Genomic DNA, 13,084 nt, shown 5'->3' on the forward strand with positions numbered 1-13,084 from the left:
TAATTAAACAAGTTAAGACAGCTATCAACCATGTTCAGTTATCTGTTCTATGATCTGGACATGGTTACCTATCATTTGTTATATTAGCTTTCCCATGATTAACTTAACAAGTTGAGACTGATTTCAGCTGTGTAGCTCTCATTTGCTATTCCAATTAAGCCATGTAGAACCTGAACATGTTGTGAATGATTCACATGACAGTGTATCTATGATTTCTTACATCATAACATGCTTAGGTTAACTGACCATTCTGGGACTAATTTCACATGTCTGTGTAGATAATTATTCTCATACATTATCTCATGCTCTGATTATCTGAACATGGATGATACTGATGTCAGTTGTGTGTGTTGGGGTGATTTTTTGCACCTCTCATCTTCAGGTTAACTGAACATTCTGTGACAGGTAACAGCCATGACAGATATTTGGTGGACGTTGTCGACATGCTTACCTATCATTTCTTGAATTATCATTGCCATGGTTAAATGAACAAATACAGACAGCTATCAACCATGACTGATATTTGTTCTACTATCTGGTCATGGTTACCTATTACTTCCTACATTATTTTTGTCATGGTTATCTGAACATGTAAAGACTAATTTCATATGTTCGTGTAGCTATTTAATCTCTTATCTGATCATGCTCTACTTAACTGACCATTCTTGGACAATTTTAAATGTCTGTGTAGCTAATTACTCTCTTACATTATCTCATCATCTGGTTAACTGAACATGAATGAGACTGATTTTAGCTGTGTGTGTTGGGGTGATTTCTTACATCCTCTCATGTTGAGGTTAACTGAACATTCTGAGACAGGTAACCAGATGACCGATATTTGTTCTACTATCTGAACATGGTTACCTATCATGTGTTGTATTACCTTTCCCTTCACTAACTGAACATGCTGAGATAGCTATCAACCATGTTGAGTCTGATTGCACACAGGCCAAATGCACTTCATGTAGAACCTTCATGTAAAACCTAACCCTGAATGTCTGATAAACAGTCTCTCGATGGACAATTAAGAAATACGCATGATTTTACGTAGAACCTGTAGCACTAATATAATAATCTCATTTAAGAAGCTATAGGATAACAAAGTTGGATTGAACCTTTCAATATTTCCTAGACCAGATTTGAATAGTTGGTGCTGAATATTGATATTTTTATGCTGCTGAATCAGTCGAACAATCAGTGTGTTCTCCAAGAAAAACAAACAGAACATGGATGAACATGGATGGACGGATGAAGAAACGGCATCCTTTGCAGCTACACTTGCTGCAGCAACTACAACAATTGTTATAGGTGAATATTGCAATAATATTTTATTTAAATCATACTTCAGATTCGGAGACCTTGAAAGAAGGAAGCTAATAAATGGGATTATTAGAGCAGGTGACAATAAGTGTGCAGCACAACTCCGCATGAAGAAAGCTGCATTTTTCAACCTATGCTCGTTTTTTAGAGATAGAAATTTACTTCCAGATGGGAAACATGTATCTATGGAGGAACAGCTAGTCATGTTCCTTCACACAGTAGGATATAATGTTAGGAACTATGTCATCGGGCATCGGTTCATAAGATCTAGAGAAACGGTGAGCCACTATTTTAGTAAAGTAGTAGATGCTATTGTCGGATTGTATCCGGAGTTCGTGAAACTCTTAGGTGCGGATACACCAATCGAGATCCTAACCAATCCTAACTGGAGTGATTACTTTCAGGTATGATATAATCAGATTATGCAATATTGCGCAATGTCATATACTTTGTCTTCCTGATTATTCACAGTGAAAATATGACTGCATTGGTGCAATTAATGGACTCATATACCCGCCTATGAACCAGCATTGGAAAGTGCAACCTACCGTAATAGGAAAGGGGTACTTTCTCAGAACGTGTTGGGTGCATGTACATTTGACATGAAGCTCGTATATGTGCTCGCCGGATGGGAGGGATCAACTTCTGACGCACGCGTCTTATAGAGTGTTTTGACACATTCCATTGATCGGTGAACTTTGCCTGCGGGTACTGAGTTTATAACTGTCTGACAACCAATTGATAATATGATTTTCCACCCAATTAGATTGATAATTCATCGCAATTAATTGTAAGTAAGTATTACGTAGTTGATGCTGATTACACTCATTCACCGGGATTCATGACTCCTTACCGTGGTGTACAGTACCACCTCAATGAGTACCGCACGGGCCGTAATCCTTCTAACAAGAAAAAACTATTTAACTATCGGTATGCTCAACTAAGAAATGTTATAGAGAGAATTTTTGGGGTATTGAAAGCCCGCTTTCCAATCCTCAAATCAGCTCCACCATACAACCTTCAAACACAGGTGAAGATAGTCATTGCATGTTGTGTTTCACACAACTTTATCCGTATATCTGGCGAAGATGGTTTGGTAGAAGATGAAATCACTACTACAGATGTTGCTGAGAGTCTAGATTTGTCTCCATGCGATATGAATGTGACATAACGGGAGAAGCACGAATGGGCGACATATCGAGACAATATTGCTACTAGGATGTGGAACGAATCTCATCCTGTGAGTTGTCTGGTTTGAAATTTGAATTGTAATTTCACTTTTTACAATAGGTAATATCATCACATGACTGTACTGTGTTGCCTATACGGCCTTTGTTAAAAAGTCTCTATATACTTTTAGATGATTGTAATGATGAATATCCCTATTTCTATATACTATTTTTACTTTTTGCGTTTATATATTTCAGCTATTATAAATTAATGCATCCTCCTGACCTAGATGCTTTGGTTGTACTTGTCAGACTAAATCTGCTCATTGTGCTATTTTTATATTATCGAAGTATATAGTGACGACGATATGAATCCAAATTGCGGTGACAACCAGACTACACCAAAGAAATAGTCTGGGCAAGCTCGGTGTGACACACCTAGAAGGACACCACGAAAATACAAATTGAAATCACTTGATGAGAACGTTATGTCAGGTAGTGTTATGCAGTGGACAGACCAAATGGATTACTGTCTCATCGACACATTGATGGATGTGGTTACGAACGACCGCAAGAGTGTGAACGGATTTAAAAAGGAAATGTATAAACGGTTGTGAAAAGTGTCAAGAGGGCACTAGGGATATCAATTGTGGAGAAGCATGTCGGTAATCGCCTACGAACACTAAAAAGGTTGTATTTTTAGGTTCGGGACACCTTGAACGTGAGTGGGTTCGGTTGGGATGACGACAAGAAGTTAGTTACCGCGTCAGATGACGTATGGGATGATTACATACGGGTGAGATGTTATTTTTTCATTTATCATTTAGATTATCCAAACCCGGTCCATTGAGGTTTACTAATCAATATATCTCTGTCTCTTTGAATAGTCACATCCCTATGCCTAACATGTTCGTGCGAAACTGGTAAGAAGGTATGATACCTAGTATTCTTATTTGGAAGTGACCGAGCTACTGGACTTCGTGCTACGACTGAAAATATGCATACACAAATTGGTACGAGAAAGTCTCGTGATGATGATGTTACACCGATTGCATCGGTTGATCTTAATGACAAAACACTTGTTATGTCAAATGACGATGTGGGAGATAGTGGACATAACATCCAATGGTCATTTCAAAGTTATGACGGTGCGCATATTGCAACCAGAAGTCTGAATCACAATGGCAATAACTCCGTCAACACGGGCAGCACAACCAGTTCTAGGAAGTGAGCCAGATTGGAATGCCCATGCGACGTAATTGGCAAAGGGATGAGTGAGGTGGCAGATGATGGCAAGTCTCTGACACTAGCAATACACAAAAGGGAAAGACATCATACGTATGGAGCAGATTGTACCTGCACTCGAGCAGATTGATGGCCTCACAAGTAACGAGGTCTTACACGCAACTAGGATCCTGTCCAAAGATGAAAACCAATCTGCGTCATTCATTTTGCTTCCCGAGTCTATGAGGCTCGACTTTGTGTTGATGATATTTGCATCAGATCAGTCTTCGGACTGATCTCTTCTGACTGATCTTTTTATCCACTAATCTTCTCTTTTGGGATATTATCTACATATGGCTGATCAGCCATTTGGTTTGTTGGACAATATTTTGGGTTTTCTATTCGGCTAGTGAAGTGTACTAGCTGTTGAAATACTGGACAAACTTTGTTTTTTCCTATTATTCTGTTTTACTGATAGCTGTGTGCTGAGAGGCACCTGGATCACTGTAATTTTTTGGATGATAATTGTTACGTTTATGAATTTAGGCCTGTAATTAATGCTTATTCCACACTGCCTAAAAACCCGTATTATCTGTTATTACTTTAGACGTAACCTTCATATGACGTATGGGACTTTGCTTTTCATATCTGTATAGGGTACGTACTAACTATGCAGGTCTATTTAATCACAAGTGTAGCTATGATGTAATTTTCATGGTTAGCTCAGGTATTCTATACCCTTACTGCAGAAGGCCATTTTTCATATTGCTAGACTCTGGTTATCTCAGGTTTTCTATACTCTATGTTTCCTACAATATTTAAGACATATTCATTTGATATTTCCCAATATGTGCAGATGCCTAAAAAGTTTTACGTTGTCTTCAACGGACATCATCCAGGTATTTACCACAACTGGGAGGAATGCTATCAGCAGGTGGAGGGGTATTCCTGTGCCCGCTTCCGTGGATACAAATCCACGTCAGAGGCATTAGTTCAATGGAAAGAATATCGCGATAGTATGGATATGACAAATGCATCCACACCTGAGACGCAGGAGGATCGTGACAGCAGCGGGTCCACGTTTGCACGGCGATCTGCGACCACTCACATGAATCCTCTACCGACTTTCCATGGACCATCCTTTTACTGTCCATCTGCTAGTGGGAACTGCACGTAGGAGGACGTTGATGAAGATTCGATGAATGCACTTTCGGCGCTGATCAAGATTATCTTTGCCTGCATGGTTCTAATCCTCGTCATTCACCTCATGTCTTAGCGATACTGATGGCTGGACGTTGTGGTCGTTTAAGTAGGCAGCCTGTGTGTTGGCTGTATGGCTTTTTTTTTAAACTGTTATGGACAATATTTTGGACGTTGGTTTGCATTGTTTACACTGATATTTGTTTTGCGTGATAGTATGTTTTGGACCATGTGTTGCAATATTAATTAGTTTCTTGCATCGTTGGCACTGATATGTAACAAAGGAGATAATATGTTTTGGACTATCACACAACATTATGGACGTTGGTTTGCATCGTTGACACTGATATCTAACAATTGTCACATGTATGACTCTTTTAGGTAAACCAGGATATGTAATATTACAGCACAATCTATTCACATGCTCCAATGCAAAATCCATGTGATACTGTATGGTGTAAGCATCATCGGATGCCCCCATACTGTTGTTTCAATCAGCTCATTCACGGTTAATGTGGGAAGGGAAGGATAGAAACTATTACAAATCCAATGGTTGATAACGCCTTGCTACTGTTCTTTCATATGTGGACCATCACTACAAGCTTCAGCTATTTCAATTAATAGAGTTGAGATTATAGTTGATCTAGGAACACGTTTACCAAAATTACTACTTGAAGCAGGACGGATTCGGTCCTTGTCGTATAAGACCCTGTCAGGTCCAATGCAATCACTTGTAACCTTCTAAACATAATCAGTGTAAGCCCCGTGTCCTAATCCGTACTGTTCCGTTAGCTTCCGCGGTCCTTCCGGTCAAATTCCGGCAACCTTCGCACCGTATTCGGTGTTTGCGCACGATCCTAAGCCAGGTCTCGCGCACCAACGTCGGCTTGGTCCGAAAGTTATATCATAGCGACCGCGTCGTCGCCGCGGTTCCAACGCCGTGACTTGCGCACCGAACCGATACCCAGGCAAGAAGATGCCGATCAGCGTTTATTCCGAAGAAACACCGCGCGTTGCAGATTTCGAGGGAATCTCTACTATTAGTCCCATCAATCAACCATTAAAGCATCCCATACCTTAAGTACAACAACCCATCTCCACCTTTTTCAAAAGTCCACCATTCTCTCCACCTCACCACTCCTCTTTTCCAAATTTCAACAACAACCATACACCTTTTTACAATTTTTCAACCCAAACCATCCCCCATCACTCCATCACCCATCTCTCTCTCTCTCTCTCTCTCCCTTACAAGTCTCTCTCTCATTTCAACTCTCCCTTAAACAATTCCATACGTATGAGACCCTCTCCCATTTTTTTTTTCCAAGTTTCAAGTGTGGCCCATTTCCTACCCCTTCATCTCTCATCTCAACCATCCATTTCTCATCTTTCTCCATCAAAGAGAAGCACAAGGAGCTAAGGAAGCCAAGGGAGCAAGAGAATCAAGCGGTGGGTGTTTTTATAGGGTAGATTTTGATGTTTGTAAGTTGGGCCAAGTGAGGCCAACCGATCAATGGTTTGGATCTCACTTTGGACCCTAAGATGTGGCCAATGGCCCACTTGGATCATCATGATCATTCCATGATGGGGCCATTCTCCATGGACCCCATCATGATGTTTATTTCTTTACATGCTTAGGGTCATCTAGACCATTTAATTTAGTGGAGAAGGGATCTCCACCGTTGGATCTAATTTTAATAGACCCATATGTAATGGGGCCCACTTGATGTATGATTTAGTGCAAGGGAGGGCCCATAGTGCCGGGGGTCCCTCCATCACGCGGTTTCACTCTCTATCTCTCTCCCTCTTTATTTTTATTTTATTTTATTTTATTTTATTTTATTTTGTTGTATGATAAAGAGGTTGTGTGGCCCACTTGAATGGACCCCACCATAGGGTATGTATTCCATCCAACTCACCTACGAGTGGGGCCCACTTTGTGTGTAGTATACACACCATCCTCCATGAGGTGGCCCACATAAGCAAGGCCCACCTCTAGTACATTTGCAGAGTCCAGCGTCCAGGGACGCTGGACGTTACATGGGAAATGTAAACATTAGTTAGGTTTGGGGTGGTCCACTTGTGTAGGCCCCATCTTGATGCATGTAGTCAATCCACGCCGTCCATTCCTTTCTTGACCACATTTCAGGCGTTGAACCAAGATATGATGCCAACTCGAGGTCCCGGTGGGCCATACCGTAGCAAATGGTGGTTTATGCCATTGAAACATTCCCTAAACTTTTTATACGTTGAAATATGCCCAATATTGGGCTTGGTTTGCTTGTCTTGAGCCATAGAGGGCTACTGGACGGAGTGGATTCGCTGGATATGGACCCCACCTGCAAAATCCATGAAAGAACAAAAATCAAAAAAAAAAAAAAAACCTCAACACAGCAGCTACGCTGCTGACAGCGCCTGCGCTCGTACGCTGGCGGACGGGCTGGCGGACAGCCACCCACGGCTGTAGCCGTGGGCCCCACCTTGATGTTTATGTGTCATCCAATCCATTCACACGGTGGGCCCTAAGGTCAGGGGACCACCCTCCAAAAATCAGCCTGATCCAAGACTCATGTGGCCCACACCGTAGAAAACAGTGGGATTGAACCTCTATCTTTGAAAACCATTTGGGGTCCACAGAAGTTTTGGATCAGGGTGAAAATTGCTCCCACCCTCTATTTAGGCCCACTCGGCCTTGTCAACGGGTTGGATGGCATAGAAACATTGCGGTGGGCCCCACATGGAGCCCACATTGATGTATGTGTTTCATTCCCACCGTCCGCCTGGACGGTGGACGTGGAGCCACTGTGATGATTGTGTGGGCCCACTGTGATGTGTGCGTGTGTGTGTGTGTGTGTGTGTGTATATATATATATATATATATATATATATATATATATATATATAATATTATATTTCATATAATATTATATGTATTATGTATATATATATTATATACTATATTATATGTATATATTTTTACTAATGTTGAGGCCCGTGATTGAGGCCCACCTTGATATATAGGTAAGGTCCACCTCAGTTTGCTTGTGGCCCATGATTGAGGCCCACTTTTATGTTTATGTAAGGTCCATGGGTCGAGGCCCATTTAATGTATTAGGGGCCCATGGGTCGAGGCCCATTAAGATGTAATGGGGCTAATGGGTTGAGGCCCATTTGATGTACATATGGGGGCCCAATTGGCGAGGCCCATTTGATACGCATACGGCCCATAAGATTAGGCCCATTTGATGCATTCTAAGGCCCACGGGTTATAGCCCATTGCAATGTACATAAGGCCCATTGGTGCGGCCCATTGATGTGGCCCACTTAATGAATATAGGCCCATATGATACGGCCCATTTGATGTATTGAAGGCCCAATGGGATATACCAAAGGTCCATTGCAATGTGCAAACCCAACATGATTTATGACAGTCGTGCCTTGGGAGCAATGTTGGTTTGACGTCCACATTGCAAGTATAATGTTGGTTAAATGTCCGCATTATACCTTTCCCTAGGGCCCATTGTTGGGCCCATGCGTCTAATGTGTAGGCCGCCTAGGCCCATCTTTGTTATAATTATCATCTATCTTATATAGCATGTTTAGTTCCATGATTCATGACCATATGCATCATACGTATGCTTGATATGAGAAGTGACTGATCATCGCATATGCCTTCGGGCAGACAGTTTAGGGGCTCCCGTACAGGGGATGTTGCCCTACATGAGCGCACTGTAAGACCCGTATCCTAGTCCGTTCTGTTCCGTCGAATCCCGCGATCCTTCCTGTCGAATTTCGGCAACCTGTGACGTATAATCGACGTTGCGATCGACCCTAAGCCTTATGATGTAGATTTGAGGCGGCTTAAATTAAGACTTGTACCATTGCGACCGCACCGTCGTCGCGGTTCCGACGCCGCGTCTCTCGCACCGATCCGATACCCTGGCAGGAAGATGTGAGCCGGCGTTTATTTCGAAGAAAACGCCGCGCGTTTGCAATCCCAAGAGAATCTCTACAATGTGTCAAATCAATCCCATCCATCACCTCATGTCAAGTACAAGCAACCCATGCTTTCTCTCTCCAAAGTCAACCTTTTCTCACCCTCTCTCTTACACACCCATGCTAGTCAAGTACACATCACCTCACCCATCACTCACATCCATCACTCTCTCTCTTTACATCCCATCTCTCCCTCTCTCTTTCTCATTTCTCAACTCAATTCCAAGCAACCAAAGAGAGCTCTCACGTCCAAGCTTCTCCATGTGAGAGAGTGCTTGTGTGTGGCCCACTTTCCCATCCCAAACCCTCCATCCTAGCCTTTCATTCCCCATCTTCCACCGTTAAAGTGAAGCTTAAGGAGATCGGCTTTCCATCGGACCGAGAAGATCGACCGGTGGGTGCTTATTAGACTAGATTTTTCATGTTTTATGATGGGCCAAGTGAGGCCTACCGATCAATGGTATGGATCTCACTTTGGACCCTAAGATGTGGCCGATGGCCCATCTTGATCTTCATGATCATTCCATGATGGGGCCATTCTCCATGGACCCCATCATGATGTTTATTTCCTAACTTGAAAAGAGGTCATCTAGACCGTCCATTTGAGTGGAGAAGGGATCTCCACCGTTGATCCTTGATTTGGTAGGCCCACATGTATTGGGACTCACTTGATGTATGTTTTAAATTATGCAAGGGAGGGCCCATAGTGCCGGGGTCCCTCCATCACACGTGTTCCGTCTCTCTCTCTCTCCGTCTCTCCTTTTTTTTATTATATGCAATGATATGGTCGTGTGGCCCATTTGAATGGACCCCACCACGAAGCATGTATTGGATCCAAGTCATTGATAGGTGAGGCCCACTGTATGTATGTGTATGTTCCACACCACCCAGCCATGTGATGGCCCACCTAAGCAGGGCCCACCCTAAATATATTTGCATGCCCAAAAACGTCTAGCGTCTGGACGTGGAGTGGGAAAACAAAAAAAAAAAATATTAGCTTGGTTCTCAAGCCATGGAGAGGGTGGTGCATGTAGGCCCCACCTTGATGTATGGGACTAATCCACACCGTCCATTCCATTTTTCAATTCACTTTAGGCATTGAGCCAAAAGATGAAGCCGATCCAAGCATCTGGTGGGCCATACCTTTCAAACAGTGGTTTTCACTGTTTAAATTCACTTGAATCTTTTTTTCATGGCAAAAAATATCCAATATTGGACTCTACGGATTTGTTATGGTCTGTAGAGACCAATGGCTGGGGTAGATCTACCTGATGCGGGCCCCACGTATGAAAAACCCTTGAAAAATGGGTTTTCAAGAAAAAAAAAATGCAAGGCAGCGCCTGCTGCGTCAGAAGCAGCAGACCGCTGCTGCATGTAGCGGGCGGCCAGCAGGGACACACGGCTCCAGCCGTGGGCCCCACAGTGATGTATATTTGCCATCCAATCCGTCCATTAGGTGGGACCCTGCTCGAAGTAGCCCCCCTCCAAAAATCAGCCAGATCCAAGACTCAGTTGGCCCACACCAAAGGAAATAGTGGGATTGACTCTCTACCAATGAAACCATTTTTGGGCCCACAGAAGTTTAGGATCAATATGAAATTTGTTTTTCCACTTCAACCCAGGTCTGCGTGACCTCCTCAACCGGTTGGATGGAAAGCAAACGTTATGGTGGGCCCCACGTGGGACCCACAGTGATGTACGTACTTCCTTCACACCATACGGACGGTGGAACCCACCCTGTGTATCCGCCGTCCACGGCAGTGGACTCCACCATGATTCATGTATTTATCCACACTGTCCACTGTCTGGACAGTGGACCCACCATGATGCTTGTGTTGCATCCCCAACCGTCGATTTATTTTGCAAGCTCATTTTAACGCATGATTCAAGTGGTTCAAGTGGGTCAGATATGTGGTTCAAGTGGGTCCTACCACTATTATTTGAAGTGAGGATCGATTGATCCTTTGGCATGAATTATATATATATGTATATATATATATATATATATATATATGTATATATGTATATATGTATTTGTGGCCATTTTTAAGGCCCACCTTGACATTTATAAGTTCCGTGTTATAAGACCCATTTGATCTACATATGGGGCCCAATTAGTGTGATCCATTTGAGATACGTAAGGCCCATATGATTAGGCCCATTTGGCATGCATAAGGACCATGTTACAAGGCCCATTGTGATGTTTTCAAAGGCCCGTAGGATATGGCCCATTGCAATGTACATAAGGCCCGTTGGTAAGGCCCATTAATGTGGCTCATTTGATGAATGTAAAACCCATGTGATTAGGCCCATTCTGATATATTCTAAGGCACATGGGTTATAGCTCCTTGCAATGTACATAAGGCCCGTTGGTAAGGCCCATTGATGCGGCCCATTTGATGAATGTAAGGCCCATGTGATACGGCCCATTTGATGGGTCTAAGGCCCATGGGTCGAGGCCCAATGGGATGTCCTTAGGGTCCATTGCAATGTGTGATTCCATATGGTTTGTGTAATGGTATTTTATGGCGAGCCATGCCTTGGGAGCGATGTTGGTTTGACGTCCACATTGTAAATACAATGTTGGTTAAATGTCCGCATTGTAACTCTCCTTAAGGCCCATTGATAGGCCCATACTTGTTGATAGTTCCTTACTTTATAACATGCTTAGTATAGCTCCATGATACATGCCCATATGCATCATATGTATGCTTGATATGAGGAATGCTTGATCATAGCATAAGCCGTTGGGCTGAGGCATTTACGGGACTCCTTTTGAGACGGAGTGCCCCACATGAGCGCGTGGTACGCGTGAGATTTCTGCATGATTGACGGTTTGACTCATGCATTTCGCATTGTGTGTCATGATTCACTGCACGCCCTAGCAACATCAGGGTCATGGCTCCACAGACACATCGTGGATGGCCGTATCGGATACCGGAAATATTGGCTCTAGCATTGTGGGCACTTAGGATGTCCTTGGGTGAAAGTCCCAGAACCTTTTTGGTACCAGGAGATGCTCCAATGTCTAGACCGAGTGGATACATGAGCGCCCGAGTGCCGAATACCAGTAGGCCGCGTCTCCCACTGTGTCGTGGTCGGTTGGAAGGGGGTGTGGCCTTATCCGCCCGAGTGAGGGGGCTATAAGCTAGGCTGAGTTTGACCAGCTCGTAAATGAGTCCGCTATCGACGAGCCGGGTAGGTATTGGCAGACTACTAGTCAGGCGGATAGTGTGGTCTATTCCACTTGCTTGGCTATGCAGCTAGGGAGGAGGCAGTCAGTGTGAAGTGTATTAGACCCCGGTGATATCCAGAGAGGAACTGTACTGATATGTGTACTTGATGAGGACTGACATGCTTGCTTCGCATCTCGCATATGACATTTGGCTACATAGGCCTCGCATCGCATGGCCTTGGTATGGCCGATAGCATTCATGTCTTACATCATATAGCATTGGTACAACTGATAGCATTCATGGACTTATCGCATATTTTCGTATTACTCTGATATTGTACACTTGGCGCTGGCCTTGCACACACACTTGCACCACCCTCTAAGCTTTTGTAAGCTTATGCACGACTGTTGCGTGCAGGTAGTGTTGGACAGCAGCAGCGCTGAGGCAGGAGTGCACATCAGTTTATTTTGAAGCTTTTGATCACCCTGTATTTTTCCCTTTCTGCATTGTACTTAAAAGTTTTTGTTTTAGTGGATATGTGGTGATGTTGTTTTGTGACTTGGTTATGCTTGTGGTTATGCTCTATTACAAAAAAAAAAATGTATACTGAAAACCCTCCTTGTAGGATCCCAGGATCGGAACCTGGCATGAGAATGCCGGAATCCGAAAATGGGGTACTACGGAGGCTGTCGGCACCGGATTCGGCGATCGAAAATTTTGTGAGCCCGTTTTTCCGAGTTTGGGGCGTGACACGCACGATACGCGCAGGATTGTTGCATGACTGAATAGTGTGATTCATGCATTCGCATTGTGTGATATGGATACTGTACGCCCTAGCGACATCAGGGCCGTAGCCTCCACAGACGTATCGTGGTTGGCAGGATTGGATACCGGAAATATTGTTCTACATGGGGTGCGATAGATATCCCTGGGTAAAAGTCCCTAAACCCTTATGGTACCAGGAGGTTGCTCCAACGTCTAGACCGAGTGGATGCATGAGCG

The sequence above is a fragment of the Magnolia sinica genome, chromosome 2, assembly GCF_029962835.1.
Source record: "Magnolia sinica isolate HGM2019 chromosome 2, MsV1, whole genome shotgun sequence".
NCBI classification, from domain to species: domain Eukaryota; kingdom Viridiplantae; phylum Streptophyta; class Magnoliopsida; order Magnoliales; family Magnoliaceae; genus Magnolia; species Magnolia sinica.